Source organism: Macaca thibetana, chromosome 15, assembly GCF_024542745.1.
Source record: "Macaca thibetana thibetana isolate TM-01 chromosome 15, ASM2454274v1, whole genome shotgun sequence".
NCBI lineage: Eukaryota > Metazoa > Chordata > Mammalia > Primates > Cercopithecidae > Macaca > Macaca thibetana.
Window position 1 is genome coordinate 101,467,573 of NC_065592.1, and position 22,727 is coordinate 101,490,299.

General features: G+C 54.4%; 1 protein-coding gene across 9 annotated transcripts in view; it reads right to left on the minus strand.

Moving 5' to 3' along the window:
- The window catches only part of SEMA4D (semaphorin 4D), a 134,135-nt gene that overhangs the window by 59,750 nt on the left and 51,658 nt on the right, over positions 1-22,727 (minus strand). Inside the window, exon 1 of one of the 9 annotated variants that reach the window (XM_050761254.1) lies at positions 19,242-20,432. The exons of 7 other annotated variants lie outside the window; for them this stretch is intronic. The gene's annotated coding sequence lies outside the window, so the exon portion shown is untranslated. Of the gene's footprint in view, positions 1-14,390; positions 15,572-19,241; positions 20,433-22,727 lie in introns of those variants that run through there. One more of the 9 variants, XM_050761251.1, reaches the window with a different exon arrangement.

A 22,727-nucleotide genomic window follows, 5' to 3' on the forward strand; every position in this document is an offset into this window, starting at 1 on the left:
TCTTTAGAACTATTTGAATTATTTCCTTAATCATGTGGTTTTCTAACTAAAATATTTTAAATCTGATATCAAAAGTAAAATACAGTAATTGTAGAAAATTTGAAAAATTCAAGAAAGGCAAGAGAACACATTCCTGACAATCTCTAAAAAGGTTACACAGGTTATAACACCGGTTAAAGTAAGATTCCAGCTCAGGCATCTTCTGTACTAACTTTACTAAGACGAAGATTTCATCAAAATGGAAATGTTTGAGAACAGCTGACAGATATGATATACATTTCTGGTCTTTTTGGCATTTTGTTGGAATTCCTCATTCTAAGGAACTCTGACTCATTCACTCAACAGTCACTACTGGAGGGTGTGGGGTGAAGGTGTGAGTCAGATAAAGACTGTAGACTCCAAGCTCCTGGTTTCTGACTTGGGGAGGGCAGGCCACAGCAACTGCACAGGACAGTGGGGAAGGGGGTGCCCTGCTGGCTCTGTAACACGGGAGGTGGGAGAGGCAGGCTGGCAGCCATGCAAGAGGAGACCTGAAGTTCAAGAGAGGGGCTGGAGCCTACGGGCTGGTGGAGGGAGAGGGCCCGTGCGGATCACGTCCCGGTCCCGTGTGTCTCTGCCCGAGGACCATGCGAGCGCATCTCCGTGCTGTTTATTACACGGTGCCCTCAGCAGCCTGTCGCGGCTGTGCAATATTCCATCATTAAATATCATAATGTGGGACATTCAAATCCTTTTCAATTTTCCACTTACAGTTCAGTTTTCTTTAATCCCCAGCAGTGCCTGGCCAAGAACCTTTTCTGTCTGGGATGTCCACAGTGATGTTACAGAGGTCGAGGCACCACACAGAGGGCACTGGGAAACAGGCACAGGGAGATTCCATGGTTCCATCATGTCTGTCTGCTGTTCTTGAAAATCTCCATTTTGATGAAATCTCTTAATAAAGTTAGTACAGAAGACACGAGTGCTGGGATCTTACTGTAAGTCATTACAACCTGTATAACCATTTTAGAGACTGTCAGCAATGTGTTCTTCTCCCGCCTTTCTTAAACAGAGGCTCAGGGCATCTACTGATCACACTGACAGCTTTGCTTCCTTTTACTGGGAATTAATCACACATAATTTCCATGATTTATCTTCATTTGACTCGCTTCTAAAGTTCTCAGTTAGTTGAGCTGAAGTCATTTTTGCAAAGTAATACGATCTTTGCTATAAAATACAAGTCACCTAGCTCAAAATTTTTTTTTTTTTTTTTTTTTGGTTTTTTGTTTTTTGGGACGGAGTTTCACTCTTGTTGCCCAGGCTGGAGTGCAATGGCGTGATCTTGGCTCACTGCAACCTCCACCTCCCGGGTTCAAGCGATTCTCCTGCCTCAGCCTCCCAAGTAGTTGGGATTACAGACATGTGCCACTATGCCTGGCTAATTTTGTATTTTTAGTACAGACAGGGTTTCTCCATGTTGGTCAGTCTGGTCTCAAACTCCTGACCTCAGGTGATCCATCCGCCTCGGCCTCTCAAAGTGCTGGGATTACAGGCATGAGCCACTGTGCCCGGCCAGCTCAAACATTTTTTATGCTTCTTTCAAGTCTATTAGAAACCTTAATTGTTTCTTAATTTCTCCCCCAACTATAGAGGAAGCATATTGTGATGGTTACAGCGCCGGCTGTGAGGCCAGCCTGCCTGGTTCAGATTCCCATGCTGCCACATCCCAGCTGTGTGACCTAGAACAGGCCTCTGCCCCTTCCTACCCCTCAGCTACTTCCTCAGCACCTCCCCTCCCTCTGCTACTCCCTCAGTACTTCATCTCTCCAGATACTCCCTCAGCACCTCCCCTCCCTCAGCTACTCCGTCAGCACCTTCCCTTCCTCAGCTACTCCCTCAGCACCTCCACTCCCTCCACAACTCCCCCAGCACCTCCCCTCCCTCAGCTACTCCTTCAGTACCTCCCCTCCCTCCACTACTCCCTCAGCACCTCCCCTCCCTTAACTACTCCCTCAGCACCCCCTTCCCTCTGCTACTCCCTCAGCACCTCCACTCCCTCAGCATCTGCACTCCCTCAGCTACTTCCTCAGCACCTTCCCTCCCTCCCTATTCCCTCAGTTTGTCTCCTCCCTCAGCTACTCCCTCAGCACCTCCCCGTTCTCAGCTACTCCCTCAGTACTTCACCTTCCCCAGCTACTCCCTCAGCAACTCCCCTCCCTCCACTACTTCCTCAGCACTTCCTCCTCCCCCAAGCTACTTCCCTGGGAGAGGATAGGACACAGCCCTACCACCAGAGATGAGACTGCACAAATGAGGACTTTAAGGCATGGGCGTTAAACACAATGTTACAAACAAGCAACAAAATGGCACTATCCCCACAATGGCAGCCCACACCAAGGTGCGGGGGCAAATAGGTTTTCCTTGACCAACATCAATCCCCATTAAACCATGGTGGTTTAACTCCATGATTTATTCCTAAATTGAAGTTTCTTTCTAAAGTCCACGACCACCACATTAGCTTTTACTACTAACCTCAGTTCAATGAGTCTGAAATGATTTAAATCCAAGACGCTTCCATCCCCTCACTCCAAATTCCTTCAAGTCCTTTTTTTTCAGAACCCTGTCCCCTTAATTCCTGAGCATTTCCTTTCTCTGACCAGGACCCTTCTTGAACCCTACTAATTGCCTTCCTCACTGTGTCCTGCCTGGCTTTGGCCCCCCGGGCATCCTTTCTGTCCTCCTCCTACCTCTGCCCAGTGTCTCCCACTTTCCTCACGCCCACGGTACACACCACCATCCCTCCTGTGAGGCCTCCACCTGGCTCCCGCTCCCCGGAAGGGAATGACACCACATTCGAAGAGCTCCACCTTCTTAAGGCCCCTGTGCCACCCTGGCCCTTGATCCTCCTACACACAGCTGTCATGCTTATTTCTTACAAGGCAGTTCACATCATACTATTATCTTACTCCAAAGCCTCCTCTTTCTCCCCAGGGCTTGCAGAGGCAGGTCCCAGCCCCCAATCTAGTATCCCCAAAGGAAGCCCTACAACTTACTAGGTGTGCATTTTTCCCCTCTTTCTACGGAACATCGAGAATACACCACCTATCTAGACCCAGCCCCCAAATATTCTGATTCAGCAGCTCCCCAGCAAGGCCAGGGTCTGTCCGGTTGTAGAGCAGCCCATGTAACCAGTAGCCAGGACTGAGAACTGGCCTGCATCCACCAGATTTCCTGCCTTTCCCAGTGTTACCCAGGCCTTGCCACCTCCCCCAGGTATGTCCTCAGTCCATCCCTGACACCCACCCACTGAAATCCTGGCTGTCCACTGTGGCTCAGCTCGAAGGCCTGGCTGTCCACTGTGGCTCAGCTCGAACCCGCCCTCTGGGAACAGATGCCTCCCCTCAGCAGGTCTTCACTCTCAGGACTCTCAGGGGAAAACGTAAGCAGGAAGAATAACTAACACCCTCCATAAGGCAAGGGTGAGGAAGTGACTGTTCTACTGGGTTCTGCAAGGGTCAGGCTGTGAGTCACCTGGAAGCAGCACACGGCCCTGACAGCTGGGACAGGGCTGCTCACATCTCCCATGTTCACAGCTCCCTGGCGGGCTCCTCACTAACCCTCGTATCTGACATCTGACTGAATCCCAGTGTTCAAGAGGCCTGGGCAAGGGCAGCCTACAGGCCTGCTGCCTTGACATCAGGGGTGGGGGTCCTGAAAGCATGACCCTGTGGCCCTACTGGCTGTGCATCCGCCCCTCCCCCAGCGTGCCCCACTGGAGACAGGTTCTACGGCACTGCTGGGAAGAGGAAAAACAGGCTCAGAAAAATGCAACAAGCATCTAGATCCACTGGGAGAGCTGAGACGCCCTCCTGGGTGCCGCAGTGACCCCAGGACCATGACTGGCACGGTGCTCTCCAGCTGTGCTGAGGCTCCGCCTGCCCTGGGCCAACAGCTTCCTCCTCCAGGGACAGCAGGGCAGAGACAGGCCCTTCAGAAACAATGGCTCCTTCTCTGTGCTATCTGCTAGCAGTGAAGGCATCACAAAATCTGCCAGAACCATCTGGAATCCTGAGCTGGTTCAGGTCTCTAGGCAGCCTGCGGAGGTGCCCCGCACTCAGAGGTATCCCTGGTCCTCACCAAGTGTCCACAGGGGGAGCGCATGCAGTTTCTCCAGGGGACTAGACCCCCTCCAGGCCGGATCTTCCTCCCCTGCTGCCCCCAGACTCAGCCCAGCTGCAAAGGTGCCAGAGGCCTGCCCGCTGTGCCACAGTGCAGGCACGGCATGAGGGGATAGGCCCATGCCCGCTGGGCCACAGTGCAGGCACGGCATGAGGGGATAGGCCCAGGAGCCTGGGGACAGGCCCCAGTCCAAGTGGGAATTTCTTTTTTAAGACTCAAAACCACAAAATGCCACTTTCCTTGCTTTCATCTTGAGTGATTCCTTAAATATATACACTCAATTACAAAGTTAGGCCAGCATGACCACAGCTCGTAACCAGAATAGAGTCAACAGGGGACCGAGTCAACGGGGGCTCTCCCTCACTATCCGGGCCTCCTCCCCATGACATGGCTTTTGCCAGCCTTAGCTCCAGCGTGGCAAACCCACCAGAGAACCCCAAGCTCCAGCCACAGCTCTGCGAAGGCCCCAGCTTTGCCTCACTCCTGGCGGAAAACAAAAGGACGTTCGTCATTTCATCATCTGGGGCTGTCAGTTCCCATCTCAGTACTGACCTTAAACTCTGTCTTACCATCGTGTGCAGACACCAGATGCACGCAGCCTCGACCTGATCCACTAGCCCCCAAAGCCCCTCAGAGGCCATGAGAACCTCCCTCGACCTCAGTATCAGAGGAAGCAACTTCAACTAAGCTCATTATTTTGAGACTCTGCTACTTCTTAACCATATTTGAACCAAACCAACTCACTTCCCATCAACAGCAGACCAAGTGGTCACTGTGGGCAGGTACCAGCGCCACAAAAGTGCTAAAAATAGGCAATGTGACAACCACAACACCCGGCTATGATGGTAAGGAGCAAACACTGCAGGCCACACCTGTGCCCTAAACCTGTCCCCAGTGAGTTTCCTCTTTGCCACTAAGACAATTACTGCCCATGCGGATGGCCAGAATTTCAATCAATCTCTATTTCCAAATCACCAAATGACCCTCTAGCTGAATGTCACGAGCCCAGTACTGATTCACTCTACTCTAATGAATTTTAGTCAATCCCCATGTTCAACTCACTAAATTCTTCCTCCCTTGCAGTGCAAGGGAAATGATATTTCTTCTCCTCTCTTCCAGATGCTTCCAGCCCAAGTGAGGCGGTTCCTCAATCCCCTTCCTGGGGAGTCAGAAATGATACAGTCTAAAATGATACAGTCACTCAGGTCCATCCAACCCCAAATTGCCGTAGACGCTGGAAGAGGGTCAAGTGCATATGGACTAAGGAGGCAGTGTAATCCCCGTGAGGTGCCTGTATCAGAAAACCACAGCCCCTGCCTCCCCGAGACAGCTGGGGCCTGGGGAGTGACCTCTGCTGCCCTCTCAGCGTGAAAGGAGCCCAGGTAGGAATTCCCCACTGAAGTAGTCAAACCCCCAATTTCAGGATTCACTCTGCAGCCCCCAAATGGGAACAGACCTGACTCACGTTTCACCGCACTGCTAACAGGAACCTGGCCCTATTAACCTGAAACCCCCTCTCCAACCCTGGTCAGCAGCATCTGCAAGTGGAATTTAGTGGGACTGACTTCAAAGTACCCAAGCCTAAGGGTCTATGGCCCCACAAAGCCCCATCCCGGTGTCTGTCCTTCCAGCAAGCAGCCAGTTCCACAGCATGTGGGGGTTCTCATTTTCCCAGCAGTGTGTCACCTTCCAGATGATTCAGAATGTGTGCGACACGGGTCACACGTGGGGAGGAGCTGGTGAGTCATCGTCACTCACTGCCCCACACACAGTCATCTTCCAGGTCTGAGAGTTCCAGGACGGGGGTTACCTGGCCATTGCTCTGTCTCTTGTAGGGCCCAGAAAGGAGATGTGTTTCCCCCAGGGATGCACTCACCACTAGGGTGACCACGGTAGAGGGCCGCCTGCCTAACCCTGAGGGGTGGGCTCCACCCTGCAGGCGTGGGTGGCTTAGGGCTGACCTGAGACGCTGGCTCCAACACCCAGGCCCTTCTCACCTGCATGTGTCACTGAGGGCACGCTGCTGCCATCTGACCACAGCTGACATGTCATGGAGGGATACGGCCCCCACACTGAACGATTTCCTGGGCAGGCTCTTCCCAACCATCTCAGTGGTCACAAGTTGAGGACCACCACTGGCCACCAGCTCCAGCCGGCCCCTGCCATGGCACATGCAGCTTCTTTCTGGGCCTCACATTTGATGCTGCCCAGCACTGCCCAAACACAGTCCCCGGCCCTGCAGGAGAACCTGAACCGGAGGGACGAGGTCAAGACCCATACAACCTGCCAAGAGCCCAGTGCTACGCCCCAGCCACCAGAGAGGGTGCCAGGCGGGCAGCAGAGGGGAGGCACACATCCTCCATTGCAGCCAGCACGGACCTCAGGGCTACAGATATCCAGTCGCAGGAACTCAGAACCACGAGGAACCGGCCCCTTCATCACAGTCAGGAGGAGAATGAGGCACAGGCATGGAGCCTGCTCAAGGTCACACAGCGTAGGCCAGCTCCCAGCCACTCTGCACATGGCCTGGCCCACCATCTCCAAGACAGCGCTTTTTCCTGCACCAGGGCAATGACCCCCGGCCCCACCTACAGGACCATGCTGCACACGGCCAACCTACCTCCAGGGGCAGGGTGACAGACACCCCCCAGAAGAGCAGAAAACCAGATCCCAGTATGGGCTGGCCATGGGGAAGAACGCAACAAAGCAGCCACCAGGTCCTCGTCTCCACCTTGACAGCAGCCAGCGCCAGGCTTCTCTAGGGCTCCGCCCCCCGGGTCCCTCAGGGCCCCTGGACCCTGCCAACCACACCACTGCAGGCTCCGCATGACTGCTCCAGAGGTCCAGAAGACAGAGAGGATGGACATAGGTCCCTGGGGCGGGGGTCTCCCTTTCCATGCTCACTCCTGGCCTTGGGTCACAGGGCACTAAGCGGTTCGTCCAAGAGTGCAGAGAGTCAAGCATAACCCCCAGCTCCTTCCCCAAATGCAGGTTACCTGGTGGTGGGTCTGGGAGGGCAGCCTGGGCATGGGCACTGGACAGAAGTGGCATGTGGCCTGGCTCTCCTATCCTCCCTGCCCAGTCAGCCCTCCCAGACCCACCGCCAGGCGCTGTACCAGGCCGGCGGCCACCTCGGCTGACTCTGGATGCCAAGAAGCCTCTAATCCTAGCTTCACCCAAAGCAGACGACATCTAGGGGAGCATCGACATCCCCATCAGGGCGAGTGCCTTCTTGAGGCCAGGAGAGGGGGCCGTGAAGACAGTAACTCAGATCACCCAGCGACACCACCAACAGCCGTGGCAGGGGCTGGTGGGGGCGGCAGCTGCTGTCTACTGAGCACACCGCACCCCAGGCAGGTGCCAGCTTCTTACAGGAACCCTTCCCGCTGCTCTAGGAGCCAGGACCCACTGCTGTCACCATCCCTCTTTTGCAGATAAGAAAGCAAGGCTTGGAAACTTCCAGAAGTCATACCAGTGTCAGGGGGCAGGGGGCAGTGTCTGATACTACAGGTATGGAAAGCAAAGTTCCCCGCCCTGCATCAGAGGCAAACCCAAGTGGGCCAAAGCAAGTTCCTGAGCACACCTGGGCTGAGCTGTGCTCATTCAAATCGTTTTCTTAACAGAATCTCGAGCTCACCTCAAGCTTGGAGCCTGGTGAACGCTTCATGAAGAGCAGGTTCCTGGGCCCCAGTCGGGTGACAGTGGCCGAGGGACATATCCGACCTCTGGAAGCCCAGGAAGCATGCTGTTCAGAGAAGCGCACGCTGCTACCAGCTCATTCCAGAGCGCATGGTGCAGTAATTTTTTGCCAGCTTTAAAAAGCAGCACAGGAAAGAAATTAAGCAGTTTGCAAACTGAAGTCTACATGGTGGATGAGGAGCGGCCAGTTACGTGCTCAGAAGAATGCAGTTGTGGGTTTCTGTTTGGGGTCAAGCTGTGCCAAATAGTAGCACTCTGAAAATGCACATAACAAGAAAACTCATTACAAACTCTGTAACCCTAAAACCTATACCAAAGCCTCCAAAGCTGCTGCTTAACCCTGACGGGCAGCTCTGTGGGCGGGAGCGGTCACAAGCCTGGCTGAGGAGGGCAGGCCTCGGGCTGGGATGGCAAGTCATGCCCAAAGCATCTGCAAGTGACAGAAAGTTCTGGAACTATTTCACACAGGGAGGGGAATTACTGGCCATTCAGAACATACACCACAACATTTCAGAACTAGAGGAAGTTTTCAGCAATACTCTCCCACTTGCGAGCCAGAAACTTCAAGCATCCGCCCCTGCTCCCCAACAGCCAAAGAGCAAACCCTCCAGACAGCCCCCAACCACATCCACACCGTGACGAGGGGCCTGGAACCCACTTACTGGGTGAGTCAGATGCCCTCCAAGCTTTAGTGGGAGACAACTGACTATGACTCTAGGGGTAGCTACTGTCCAGCTGCAAAACCCACCCAGGGCACGAGCCTGCACGGGGGCAGCAGCTGGGCTGGGAGGACGAACAGCTAACATCTTCCCAGGCAGGGAAGAGGACCAGCCACAGTCACTGGGGAGAGGGAAACTGGCCTCTGATGTCTACAGAGTCTAACAGGGGTATTTCCGGGGCCTCAGCAACCCCACAAGCTCAGAGAGATGCCCTGCCCAGGGATGTTTATCTCCATGGTGCCTTATCAGTAAAAATCTGTCATCCAAATATGCACCATTAGATGGGCCGGGAGTGGTGGCCCAAGCCTGTAATCTCAGAACTTTGGGAGGCTGAGGCAGGCAGATCACCTGAGGTCAGGAGTTCAAGATCAGGATGGCCTACATGGCAAAACCCCATCTCTACTAAAAATACAAAAATTAGCTGGGTGTGGTGGCTCGCACCTGTAATCCCAGTTACTCAAAAGGCTGAGGCAGGAGAATCGCTTGAACCCAGGAGGCAGAGGCTACAGTGAGCCAAGATCATGCCACTGCACTCCAGCCTGGGCGACAGAGCAAAACTCCATCTCAGGGAAAAAAATACCAAAAAACAAATAGGCACCCATCAGAAACAGGTTAAATTAATAATAATATTATAGCATGCTATGCGGCAGTACAATCCACGCAAGTCGATGTTTACTGACAAGTACAGATAAACATTCTATTAAATGCAAAGAGGAGAAGATAAAACAGCACTTAAGTGCGAGCTTACTCATGTAAAAAAACCAGTCATAAAAAGTCACACCCAGGAATGGCCTGGCTGGCACGTTCCACGCTCACTCCCAGGCTGACTCCTAACCCTGGCGACTCCTGCTCCTGCTCCTGCGGGTGAGCCACCCGGGGCACACCCAGGGCTGGCTAGAACACCACCCACAAATGCAGGTAGAGTGACCTGCAGGAGAAGGGACACCAAAATGTCAGAACTAATTCTGGGAGGTGGAATTTTAGGGGCATTTTAAATAGCTTCTTGGAACTTTCCTGTATCTTCGAAATTTTTTTACTGGAGGCATTTTTCAGTATTGTTCTAAGGCTGCAATGCAATGGTGCAATCATAGCTCACTACAGTCTTGAACTCCTGGGCTGAAATGATCCTCCCACCTCAGCCTCCTGAGTAACGAGGACTACAGGTGTGAGCCATCATGCCCAGCTAATTTTTTATTTTTATTTTTTTGTAGAGATGGGGTCTTGCTATGTAGGCCAGGCTGAACTTGAATTCCTAGGCTCAAGTGGTCCTCCCACCTCGGCCTCCCAAAGCACTGTGATTACAGGTGTGAGCCACCGTACCCAGCAAGATTCTCTCTTTTGATGGTTTCACCTCAGCAAAAAAGAAGGTGGCCCTGAAGCCCCCAGAGCACATTCCAGCCTCCTCAAGGACATGTTCCCAGCCCCTCCCTTGGCCAGACTGGGATCCGTAGAGTCAAGGCCCAATACAAGCTCTGGTTCATCTATGCTGTCCTCATCTCTCTGTGTCCAGACCTCAGTGCACCTTCCCTTCTATACTGCTCTGCCATGACAAGCCCTGACCTGTCCATCTGTTCCCCCAGGAGAGGCATGTTTACATGGCACAGGAGCCTGGCGGCCCAGCTGCACCCTCTGCGCCCACCCTTACCAACTGTAAAGTCCTGGACTGGCCACTTAGCCCTCTGCCCTTTGGCTTCCATCCATAAGACAGAGTTGGCCACAAAAGGTACTTGGATTATTTATAACACCGCTTGGCACAATAAATGTCAACTACTAATATAAGTAGTATTATGTAAATGTACTACCATGGAATGGATTGGGTCATTTTTACTAGACAGTGGCATTGTAACCCTGACTAAGCCTGGAGATCTGAGGACAGGACCCTTGGGAGTTGGGAGCTGAGATCTGAAAATTCAGGATGATCAGGGTGGCCACAGTGAGGTCCTGAAACTGTCTGAGGCAAGTGTGAGGGGCACCCTCCAGCACTCTGTCATAAGAGCAGCAATAAGACCACTGGCTACACGGCTCTTCCTCCTCTAAGTGCCCTGCCTCTATCTCTGGTCACCAGTGCAGCGGGCACACCCTCTGGGGATCTGCGGGCCCTCAATGATAAAAATAGATTTGGTGCTGCAGGCAAATGATACTTAACACCCATGAGAAAATGAGGTTAAAAAGCAAAAACAACCTCCCAACCTCCTCACACCAATCAGGGTGGCCACTACCAAAAAAACCAGAACACAACAAGTGCCGGTGAGGATGTGGAGAAGCTGGAACCCTTGCACTTTGCTGTGGGAATGCAATATAGGGTAGCCACTGTGGGAATCACAATGGTCCCTTAAAACATGAGAATAACCATGTGATCCCGAGATCCCACTCTGTGTATGTACACAAAGAAGTCCCAGAGACATGTGCACACCCGTGTTCACGACAGCACTATTCGCCAGGGCCAGAAATCTCTTCTGCAGCCAGTCAGGTCCGGAGAGTGACCCCACCTTTATAAGGACAACCTGAAGGGGACCTCTGTTACCCCGGTGCGAACACAGAAGCGTCACGGTGTGCACGATGGTTGGGAACATAGCAGAGCTGGCTCTGGGGCTTGCCAAGTGCTGCTGGTGCCTCCTGGGCACAGGGAAAAGCCAGCTCTTCACAGGGACTTCTCACCTCGCTGTCTACAGCAGGCTGGAGCACAGATGTAGCAGTGACCCTCTGAGGCTGCCACGAGTGCCCCATGAGTGCAACTGCAGAGACGGCAGCCTGCAGAAGACCGACTGAGTGCGAGGCCACCAGGGGACTCGCCCACTTCCACGGGGCCAGGCGGCCAGTGGGCCATTGCAGCATGGTCAGCACTGATGGAGTCCTTGATAGTGAGGAGGGGTCTCCAATCGGCGGGGTGGGGTCTCCAGTCAGCAGAGAGGGGCTCCCATGACCTCTGTCTAACCAGCAGTCACTGCAGACTGTGAACACAGCTGGTGCCACATGCTATGGCTTCTGAGCCCACGGTGTGTGTCCTGGACAGGGACTGTGCACAAGCACAGCAGGTCAGATGCATCCGCCTCTTGGCATTTTGCTTAACCGCCTCTGGGAGGGGCCTCCCGCCCCTGCATGTGGCTGAGCACGGGCTTCCACCAAAGCCATCAGGGTCTGCCCAAGTACTGGGTGGACACCATCCAGGGCAGAAGCCCAGAGGGTCACAGGGTCGGGGGGCAACAGGGAGACACAAAGCCCTCTGCTGTCCCACTACACACAAGAGCATGGCCCTAGGTGCAGACTGTCCCGAGGCTAAGACAGTATCTCTCAAAGTCTCTGGATGCTGGTATCAGTGAACCCCAGCAGCTCTGCACTAAGTGCGGGTCACACTGGGCAGCTCCAGCCAGAGCGCCACCACCACTCCCCTCTGGACTGGGTGACATGGACGCTATGATGAGCTACAGAAGCCCCCACGCAGACGTGGGCAGGAATCTGTGCATGACTCACACGTAGCACTTGGCATGCGAGGACTACCCCGCTCTGGGGAGAGACGCCGTAACACATGGAGCACACCAGGAGTGCCAATGACGTGGACCACGCCTACCACAGTGTCTCCAGCTGTTCATGTTTTAAGACCAGCCAGACCTTGGCCCCGGAGCAGCAGTAATGTGCCACAAGGCCCACCCAGTCTCCCCAGTCACGCGCTGCCAGCCAGTGGGGCCCATCCACCGTCTCCACAATGCATGCTGTCCCCATCCAGCACACGGGTAGGTAGAGGAGGGAGGGGTCTCGGTCTAGGAGCCAGCCAGGCCCCTAGAAACCTCTAGAAGGGAAGACGTCAGCATAATGGCATTGGGCGCCTTCTCAATCTCCACTGAGACCTTTGTCAAAACGGTATGCAGGCCCCCAAATCTACTGCTTTTTTGGGTTTTCACTTTCTTTCGTGAAGCTTCGTGCATGTAAAAATGTTAGTCTGTCTTTTCTCCTGTTAATGCCATTCGTCAGTTTAATTCGCAGGCCCTAGAAACAGAACCTGAGAAAGCAGAGTGAAAGTTTTTCTTCCCCCAACCAGCAGTGTAGCACCTTCTCTCCTCTCTGCTCTCCTGCCTCTCTCTCGTAAGAAACTTTGTGATCACATTTAGGGATCACCCTGGAAAATCCAGGAGAATTTCCCTATCTCAAGGTTCTTAACTGAATCGTATCTGCAAAATCCCTTTACTATGTAAGGAAATGTTCACAGGTTCCAGGCACGAGGGATGCCCCAAGGTACTGGGGCATCATTCATCCTCCTGCAGACCCCTGGCATGTGCAGCCATGAACCTTTGAGTGGAGTCTCCAGGGCCCTGTCAGGGAATGTAAAGGGGAGGCAGGGCAGCTGGGCCAGGCCCTGTCTGAAGAGGCCACTGCACCTCCCAGCCTTCTGCAATGTGGCCTAGTGTGTGCAATAGTTCTTGATTTTTTTCTCCTGAAAGAAGAAACCTTCAAATGCTGTGAGGTAATTAATCCATATATTTTTTTAATACTGGGAAGTTCCAACCAAACACATCTGAGGGCTGAGTTGCTGGTCTAAGAGCTCAGAGTCTACCTGGGCTCCTTGCATGGGGGAAGGGGCCGGCCAAGGCAGGGAGTGCACAGGGGCTACACATCCCCCAGGGCATGTAGAGGACAGAAATCCCCACTAAGAGAGTCATGATAAAGGCAGTCGTAAGGTAATATTAATTTTAAGAATGCTGGCTGAGTAAACATGCAAATGACCATTAACAGGACCTGGAAAATAACCAGAACACCAGTACATTCCATGGGAATCTTGACTTGATGAGTCATTCAGATGCAAATTTTACCCCAATTCTGGAAGGATTACAAGCATCCCCATTCACAGCCCCCATTCCGATGTAAATTCTAGTCCCAGGACTGGCCCTCCAGTTCCCAGCCTTCTGGCTGCTTTGCCCTGTTTCTTTCCTTGAGGCTCCTAAGCAGGAGCTGTGGAGTTTCTGGTTTGTTTCTGGCCCCTCCTCCTTTCCCCCAATCCCAGAGACGGAGACGGCAGACTCCCAGGGCTCTCTGACTTTCACACACCTGGACCATACTAGACACAGTGCTGGGCATGTACTTTGATTTACAGAACCCAGTGACAACAGGCCACCCAGGTCTCTGTGTCAGCAAAGATCCTGAACAGCAGCCACACCCACAGCTTTATGCAGAGCAAGTCCTACAGGCTCCACCTACGCCCCACCCGGCCCCGACCAGCCTGCTGCCTGCTCCTGGACAACCTGGTCTGGGTGCACCCCTCCCAGGGCCACGCCCACAGGTTGCAGGCCCAGCCTTTCCTTACAGAGGCTGTGCAAAACAGAGAAACTTAGAGATACATGAAATTTAAATAAAGGAAGGGCATAAACACTGCCCAGTGTCCATATCTGCAGTGCTGCGTCCCAATCGGTTGCCCAGGTAAAGAAAGCAGGGATAGCCCCAGGCCAAGGAAGCGCTCCCCGCAACTCCCCCCTCGCCCCCCAGCCCCCGCCCCAGAATCACAGCCTCAGCCTTGGCTTCTCAGATGCTCTCTGGCCAGCTACAGATGGACGGAATTCTCAGACAACATCCTGCACTTCTGTTGCCTTCAAAGCACAGAGGTGCAAAGCTCTGGGGTGAAGCCTGTAAGGTCCACTCAAGTGTGTTTTTCATCTGGTTGTCCAGAAGGGCAGCAGGTCATTTGGTCCCCTCACATTAGAAAGAAGGCCACTTACTCAGCTCATTCTCACTCAACCCCAGTGAGCGGTGAGAAATGGGAACACCAGACCACTTACCAAATGACAAAGAAAACCCAAGCCCCTGCCCCTGCCCGGCTGGCCTCACCTTTCCGGGGGCCATGCTCCTGGTCCCACGCTGGTCAGCATGTCCCCAGCCACCACGGAGGATGGATACTCAGGACACCATCTGGCCCAGCCGCCCCATCCTCACGCAGGGCCTCTGCCTGCCTGGGACGTCTGTCCTCACTGCAGGGGTTTCAAGGGCTCTGTTATTAGTCGGGGCTCAGGCCAGGACTGCTCCAGCCACAACAAGGCGCCCTTCAGCACAGGGACAAGGTCCCGTGGTGAGCCTTCTCCGCAGGTTGTGGAACAAGCCTGTCCCATTCTCTGCCTTTTAAACAGTGGGACTGTTCAGCGATGTGGACCCGATTGTTTTCCTGTGTGGGCTAATTCAGGGGCTCGTGGGGCAGGGACCAGTCCCAGGGCTGAGGAAGGAGGAGAAAGCCTGCCTTAGAGGAGGGTTTGGGGGGTTGTGGCCCAGCACCCAAGCCATGCACACCATTGTCCACCCACGGAGCGGCAGGGCGCCTGGCAAGGGCAAGCTCCTCAGTGCCTGAGGACCCTGCAGGCCTGGCCACTACTGCAGTCATCTGGGGGCTCCATGGCAGGATGGGCGAGCTGCCTAGGGCCACAGGACAATGGGGCCAGAGGGGAAGTCCCAAGGAAGCAGCTGTAGCCCTGGGCAAGTCACTCAGGCCCTCTGAGCTCTCATGTCCAGCCTTGGACTCAGGAATCACGAAGGCAGCTCAGTCAAGAGGTAGCAATGAGGGCAAATTTGGGAGGTGAGCATGCACAGAGCTGCTGGACAGTGCTGCAGCCAGACGGCCTGCTCCCAGCTGGGCAGATGACCCTGAACTGGGAAGCACGTGGCCTCTTCTGTTAGGGGCTGCAAGGCCCTGGCTGCTCTGTCGTCCAGCATGTCCACCCCCATGAGTGGCCTGATACTAGTGGGCATTGCACAGTGCAGTGAAGAGTGGCTCGTGCAGCTCTGGCAGTTTTTATTTTTCTGCAGGCCAGGTTTTCCTCCCACAGCAGCAGGCACCTGTCCTCAGCCTGTAAGGAAGCACGATGCAGTGAGTATTGCCCAATCTTGGTCGCCCACACTTGGTATTGAATAAACAAACAACCACAGGACAAGCAGCAGGGCAGGTGTGAGGCTCGGCCTAAGTCTCCGACACTGCAGGTGCGGCCTCCAGATCCCAGCCTCTGCACCCAACCCCGCCCAGCACCAACCCTAGCAGGCGGCAGCGACAGGCACTCCCACTGCTGCAGTGCGCCCTGAGAGGGGAGGGTGCAGGCCTGGGACATGGCTGGGTTCAGTGACACGGGCACCTGCTCATGTGCGCCAGCAGCAAGGGGCACACGTTCCCGGTACTGCCTCTGGTCAAGGGGTCCCAGGGAGGGAGGTCTGGCTGATGTGTCCAGGTGCTAAAGGAAGGTAGCAATGTGACTTGAGCGGGCACAGGTGACAGCCACACAAATTAGGTCTCTGAGTCTCAGAGATGAACAAGACAGGGACACTGTATGAAAGATGTGGTGCTCTGCCCTGGCCCGCAGCTCGGGACATAGTCAGGACAGGGATACGCTTGAACCTAGATGCCAAGTCTAAAATTCCTTAAACTGAGCAACTCAGTCCCAAGGATGAGCCATCCAACCTGCTAACACGCACAGTGCCACCCGGCACCAGGCTTTGCGCCCTTCTCACTAGAAGAATTCTAATAACCTATGGGGTAGGGATAGAGGGGCAGGGCCATCTCAGCAAGATGCAGAGAGGAAGCAGAGGACACTGTACCCAGAAGGGCACCCAGCTGCTGTGGAGGGGGCAGCCTCCCTGGGGGCTGAGTGTGGAAGAGGGAAGAGGGAAGCAACAAAAGCGCACTGTAGAGAACAGTCAAGCCAAGCGCCCTCCTTCTCTCCCGGGAGCCTTTTGTGACCATGAACGCAAGCTTTAAGTTTGGAGATGAGAAACTGGAGACCCAGGAAGGGGAAGAGTGAAGGGCTGGGGGTCAGCTGGTGCTGGACTTGTGCTCATGTGGATGCCACACTCAGGCTGGCCTGGAGAGAGCTTTCAGGGTGGAGCACCTCCCATGGCAGCTCATGATGGCTGCATCGCAGAATGGCACAACAACATGAGCAGGATGACATTCACCACGGGCTCCTGGTGACTGCAACTCCTGCTCACGACAGAGCCGGGGTCATGCAATTAGATAAAATATTAATCCAGTACATCATGGGCTGAAAGCTATGCCTGTCAAACCCACATTATGAACTGCTTTATTCTGTCATTCCTGAGACAAAGAACATTTCTAGTATTAGGGATATTTGAGGCAATAAATAAATAAAGAATTCTTTATATTCTTTGACTAGAATCAAATACTATGTATATTTTTACTTTTTCCTTTTTTTTTTTTTAAGATGGAGTCTCACTCTGTCGCCCAGGCTGGAATACAACGGCTTGATCTCTGCTCACTGCAACCTCTGCCTCTCGGGTTCCAGCGATCCTCCTGCCTCCGCCTCCTGAGTAGCTGGGATTACAGGTGCCCACCACTACACCCGGCTAATTTTTGTATTTTTATTAGAGACAAGGTTGCACCATGTTGGCCAGGCTGGTCTCGAACTCCCTCACCCTGGGAGCCACCCGGGCTGCAGCACCTCCATCCACACCCACTGGGGACGAGCCCTGGAGTGGTGCTGGCTCCTCTGCCCCACAGACCCAGTTGAGGCTCCCTCCCCGCCCCTGCCAGGAAGCAGTGACCACACCGCCTTCCCTCCCATTCCTCTCCAGCCCCTGAGCCTTCTTCCACCCACATTTTCACCCACCCCGATGGTATAGCTGCATGAGTATGTCAAAATTCCAAATCTGGTCTTGACACGCCTCTGCCAAAAAGCCTTCAACAGCTCTCCGCTGCCTTTTGCTTAAAATCCCAACCCTTTCCCCTCATAATGCCATCTGATCCAGCTCCCACCCACACCCATGTTCCCGTCACCCTGGCCCCCGGGCCCTGCCCTCTGCTTGCCCTCCACACTCAGCCCCCAGGGAGGCTGCATTCTCCACAGCAGCAGGGCCCTTCTGGGTAAAGCGTCCCCTGGTCTCCTGGAAAAAAGGGAGGCCGCTTCCTCCTCTGAGCTCCCTGGCACCTCATGCAAGACTTATTCATGTTCCTCTGCAAATATTTCCTAACTACCTGCTACGTGCCAGGCACCGTGCTAAGTGCCAGTAGAGCAAAGTGGGGCTGGCTCCACCCTATGGAACCCATCCAGTGGGCAGGACATCAGTGTCCCACGGCGTGTGCTTGCGTGTGTGTGATGACACACTGTGACAAGTCCTGAGCAGAAACACACAGGGTGCCAAGAGCACTACAGGAGACAAGCTGGCCTGGTGAGGAGGCTGAGTTGGACCTGGAGGGTGAGGTGTCAGAACTGCACAAGTACACTTTAACTGGACTACTGCAGCAAATTTCCAGCCAAGCGGGCAAAGCAGTATGCAACTTGACTGATCAGAGCTCCTGAAAGTCGTTTGACCTGCTCACCCAGGGAGTCCTTCTAAGAACAAGCCACTCCCCTGGGCAAGTCGCTCCCTCAGCAAACCACCATCAGGCTGGCTTCATGCCCTCTGCTGTGTCCACTGATCTTAAAGTCTTATTACACACTGTAAACATGTCCCAATCCAAATCAGACCAGCCACCCACACTGAAAGATCTGCCTTAAACCAAACTCCCAGACCTTACGAATACCAACCCCGGCCTCCGCTTCCACACACGTGCAGGACTCGGCCGGGTGGCACTGTTCCTCCCAGCAGCGGGCATTCCACGGCTTTGCGTGGTGGACAGGCCATCAGGGAGGACTCTTCAGGAATTGGGCACCAACAACATTAGCTTCCCAGGCAGACAGAACAGCAGGCAAGACAGAGCCCAGTGTGTCTGGGATCAGAAGGAAAGGGGATGTGGCCGAGGTGATGATGGCAGAGGCAACCCTGAGCTCTGGCTGGAGATGTCTGCACGAGCCAGGTCCCCGTTCCCACATGATGGGCCACCCCCAGATCACTGTGTCGGGATCAGAATGCCCCAGACCACGGGAAGGAAGCAAGGGCAGCCTGGAGGCAGCAGGTAGGGAGGGGACCAATTCCCCACCACCCCACGTGTCCTCCTCAGGGCTCCTGGGACCTGCCTGGAGGCTGTGGCTGCTCTGTCCCTGGGTGTCCTCATTGGAGGCTGTGCCTGCTCTGTCCCTGGGTGGCCTCAGTATCCTCTTTGTCGTTTCAGCCCCTAATACCTATCTAACCACTCTGCGTCCAGCTTTCCTGCCTGTGCCCTAACTCCCCTCCTACACTCCCGTCCCACCCCACACTGTTCAACTTCAGCTTCTCATCTAAGTGAAAGGGAAGCCCAGCAACTCCAGGCCCCACCGTGTGGACAGAGGGCTAGAGGCTGGCAAGAGGGGCTCACAGCCATGTCCACCTTTGACAGTCCCTCACCAGGCACCCTTTCCATGGCTGTGTTTAAACACTTCTCTTTCCCATCGGACTGTAAGGCTCTATTATTTAACGTGCTGGAAATCTTGTACAGTTTATAGATGTGTAGACCAGCAATGGCCAGGCTGGTGAACTCAGCATGCTCCTGATCACCCCTTCCCATCATCAATACCCAGTGAGCTGGGGCTGTTTCCTTCTCTTTCCCCTGGCCCAGGCCACATCTTCAGGCCAGAGACACGGTTTGCTGCCCCATATGGCCTGGGTCAAGTTCACTGGCCAAAGCACCGGGAGGGGCTCAGTGGGTTGGCCCTGGGCACCACGGCTGCCACAAGGATGGTAGAGGCTGCTGGCGCCCCCCCCACTCCTCCAGCCCCACTGGCCCACCTGCCAGAAGAGGAGGAAGCCACCTGCTCTACCCAAGCTTACCAGGTTCCAAGAGTCCTCTGTTAAACGTGGTGGCTTTGCAGGAAGAATACGGACCTCATTTGTCAAAATACAGTAGAATAGAAAAAATTGTAAGAAAACCATGCAGCAGCAGCATCTCAAAAAAGCGAGATGGTCAGCAGCAAGGCGGGGAGGAGGGGCGGCCACCATCTGAAACCATGCATAAAAATAAACCATCTGCCTGGCCGGGGTCCTCTTCCTCTACTTGCTAGAAACACAGAGTTCAAGGTAAAAATGGAAAAGACAGTGAGTTTCACTTCCACAGGCCCCAACAGCTAGCAGAGAATCAGACCTACTCACCCTGGGCTGGCAGGACACATGCATGGGGAGGGGAGGGTTCCTGGGGTTCATAACTACAACCATCCTGGAGAGGGATCAGCACCAGACAGTGTCTGGCATGGCTGCGGCCCTCCCCATCCTTCTCACCATTTCCCAGCGAGGAAACACCAGACTCGGGCAGATGTGAGTCAATGCTGGGGACCCTGATTCACACATGTGCCAGTGTCGTCTGCAAACCCGGGCCCCGGGCCTGGGCTTGGACAAGCCTGTCATCACACAGTCTGAGAGACTCGAAGGGCCTTCACTGGGCTACAGCAATCTCCGATGCCCACCAGGACGGTGCTCAGCAGCACGAGGGCCCCCTGCACCCCTACAGCACGCCTGCACAGCCTCTGCCTGACCTGGAACTGAAGCCGCCCAGGAGGAAGGCAGCTCTTTTCCCCAGGAGGTGACTCACAGCCCAGAGCCCAGCCCCATCAGATCCCCTAGGGACTTCTCCACAGCTTCAAGAATAAGACTTCCCGGTCAGTGGCGGGCTTATGACCACCCACACTACCCCCTGGAAGCAGGCCAGGTGCGAGGTGCCCTGGAGAAGAACAGATGCCAGTGCTCAACTGGACACACAGTCCAGCCACAAGTTGTGTGTGGGCTAAACAAGGAGCTTAATCAGGGCCGCCGGAATGCCCATGGGCCCAGTCTCCAGCCACCTTCCCATGGGGCCTGGCTGCCCTGTCCACCTTCTCACTGACCTCGAAGCGGGTGTACCACGGTCCTGTTGTCCCTGCAGAGTGGAGCCTTCAGCTGTCTGACAGAAAATGAGCCCTCCCAGAAAAGTGCGGCGTGGACTCCACCCGCCCATAATAGCCACCCGGGAAGCAGGTCGGGCCAGCAGCCGCCGCCAGAGGAGGATCTGCCCGGGGTAGGCGGGTGGCGGACAGCCCTGGCCCTGCAGCACCTCACCCGCACCCCACCCCATGCCTGTCTCCGAGCTGGTGGCCAGGACCCGGCTGCCTCCTGTCCTGGCTGTAAGTCCTGTATGGGCCAGCACCTGAAACTCTCTCCCCTCCCTCCACAGCATGGGTGGGGCTGAGGTCACCAGTGGGTAACTGCAGGCCTTGACCTCCTGGGCTCCCTGCATGGGTGTGCCCTGCCCTGCTAGAGCTGTGCCATAGAAGACGGGGCACAGAGAGCATTTGGGGACTGTAAGGTGCCAGCTGCCAGAGGTGCCCAGGGTCAGGCAGCCCTGGGCCAGGCACAGACACCTAAGGTGCAGTAACAGCTCACCCCACTGCATGCCCATGCATCCCCCCACCATAGGCAGAGTCAGGGCACTCATGCCCAAAGGAAATCCAAGCAGTAGGCAGGTCCCTGACACGAAGGGTTCTCTTTTCACTGCTCCCCACATAATAAACCTGCTTTACATTTATTGTCCTGGACACTTTGCCTTTTAGAAATTATACCTACCTACCATAGACATAATTCTGCGTCCACCTGGTGGTCTCTGTTTTCCTGCTTCACCTGGGCCTCCCTCACCACCTTCACGGCTCTTCCCTGGCTGCCCCTCCAGCACAGCTACAGTGTACCCACCCTTATCATGCTCTGCCCAGTAGTCACAAGGAGAAACACAGGCAAACACATACAGGCATACGCAGGAGCGCTCCTGCCATCACGGCTCACAAAGCACGTCATCACACACGGAGCACGCAAGGGGACTCCTCCCAGCTGTCAGCAGGTGCTCTGCAGCCGCTACTGATGGGATGTGGGCGTGTGAAGAGACAAGTGGGCCAGCGAGTGGGAAGGAGGATCCCCAGACGGAACCCAGTTTACATGAGGCCCTAACAGACCACGGAGCTGTCGTTCAATTCACTGGTCAAAGGACGGATTATTGACTAATTAGTGCTGGCACACTGGAAGGAAACAAAATTGTCCTCCCCACCCCAAGCATATTATTTCCTGTTAAAAGCATTCTAGACACGTTCAAGAGTTTAATTCAAACACACAAAACAAGAAAACCCCTGCCAGAAAATCCCCAGACAACCCATGTAATCTTCTTAACAAACGCTGGTACCCACGAGCCCTAAGAGAAGAGAGAGACACGTTCGACCATCAAATGAGTTAACCTGGACAGCAAATGATACATTCATAAAAGAAACTGGCACAGAAGAGAATTAGGAATAAATATGTTCCAAGCAGAAGAAAGAAGATCAATATCTATAACAAATCCAGAGCTCCTGTAAGTTGGCAAGAGAGGGCTGAACGTCCTGACAGAACAGGGTCACAACACACAACAGGCGATTCACAGAGGATCCAAACGGCCACAGAACATCCAACAAGGACGTGACACTCACCAGGACCTGGGGGGACGCCATCAAGGCCACAAAGCTGTCACTCTGCCCCGAACACTGACAAGTCGGTCTATAGTGTCTCACGCCACCGCCGAGAGAGGGTGCTGGAACAGGGAACTCCCCGCACTCACAGGGAAGGATGAACTGTTGGATCTTTTCAGAAACGGATCTTGCAAGATCTATTACAATGAAGAGACACAGCTCTTCGGACCGTGAGTTGCTGCTCCCTGAAACCCGTGCACTGAATGACAGCTCCAGAGCACGGCCAGGGTATTCACGGAAGCGCTGTTTACATTGCCTGTATGGTTTTCGGGCGGCAGCGCTCACCAGTGACCACAAACTGGACGGCTTACAACAGAAGTGTATTCCCTCACGTTCTGCAGGCCAGAATGCTGAGATCAGTTTCACTGACCAAAATCAGGCTGTCAGCAGGGCCATGCGCTCTCTGGAGGCCCCAGGGGAGACTCCCCGGCCTCTTCCAGCTTCTGGTGGCAGCAGCGTTGCTTGGTTTGTGGTTCCTTGGCTAGTCAGCGTTCTCCAGAGAAGCAGAACCAACAGCATGTGCACAGGGAGAGACAGAGATTTATTATGCGCTCGGCTCACGTGATTATGGATCTGTCATCCACAAGCTGGAGACCCTGTGAAGCTTCCGTTCACAGGCAGTCAGGCAGGCGAACTCCCCTCTGACTCGGGGAGCCGGGTCTTTTTGTTCTATGGAGGACTTCGACGGATTGGGTGAGGCCGACTCACTCTAGGAAGGGCCACCTCCTCCCCCACCTTCTACTTTGCACGCCATACCCAGGCCTCAGACGAGTTCCCTACCCATGCTCCCAGCCTCTGTGTC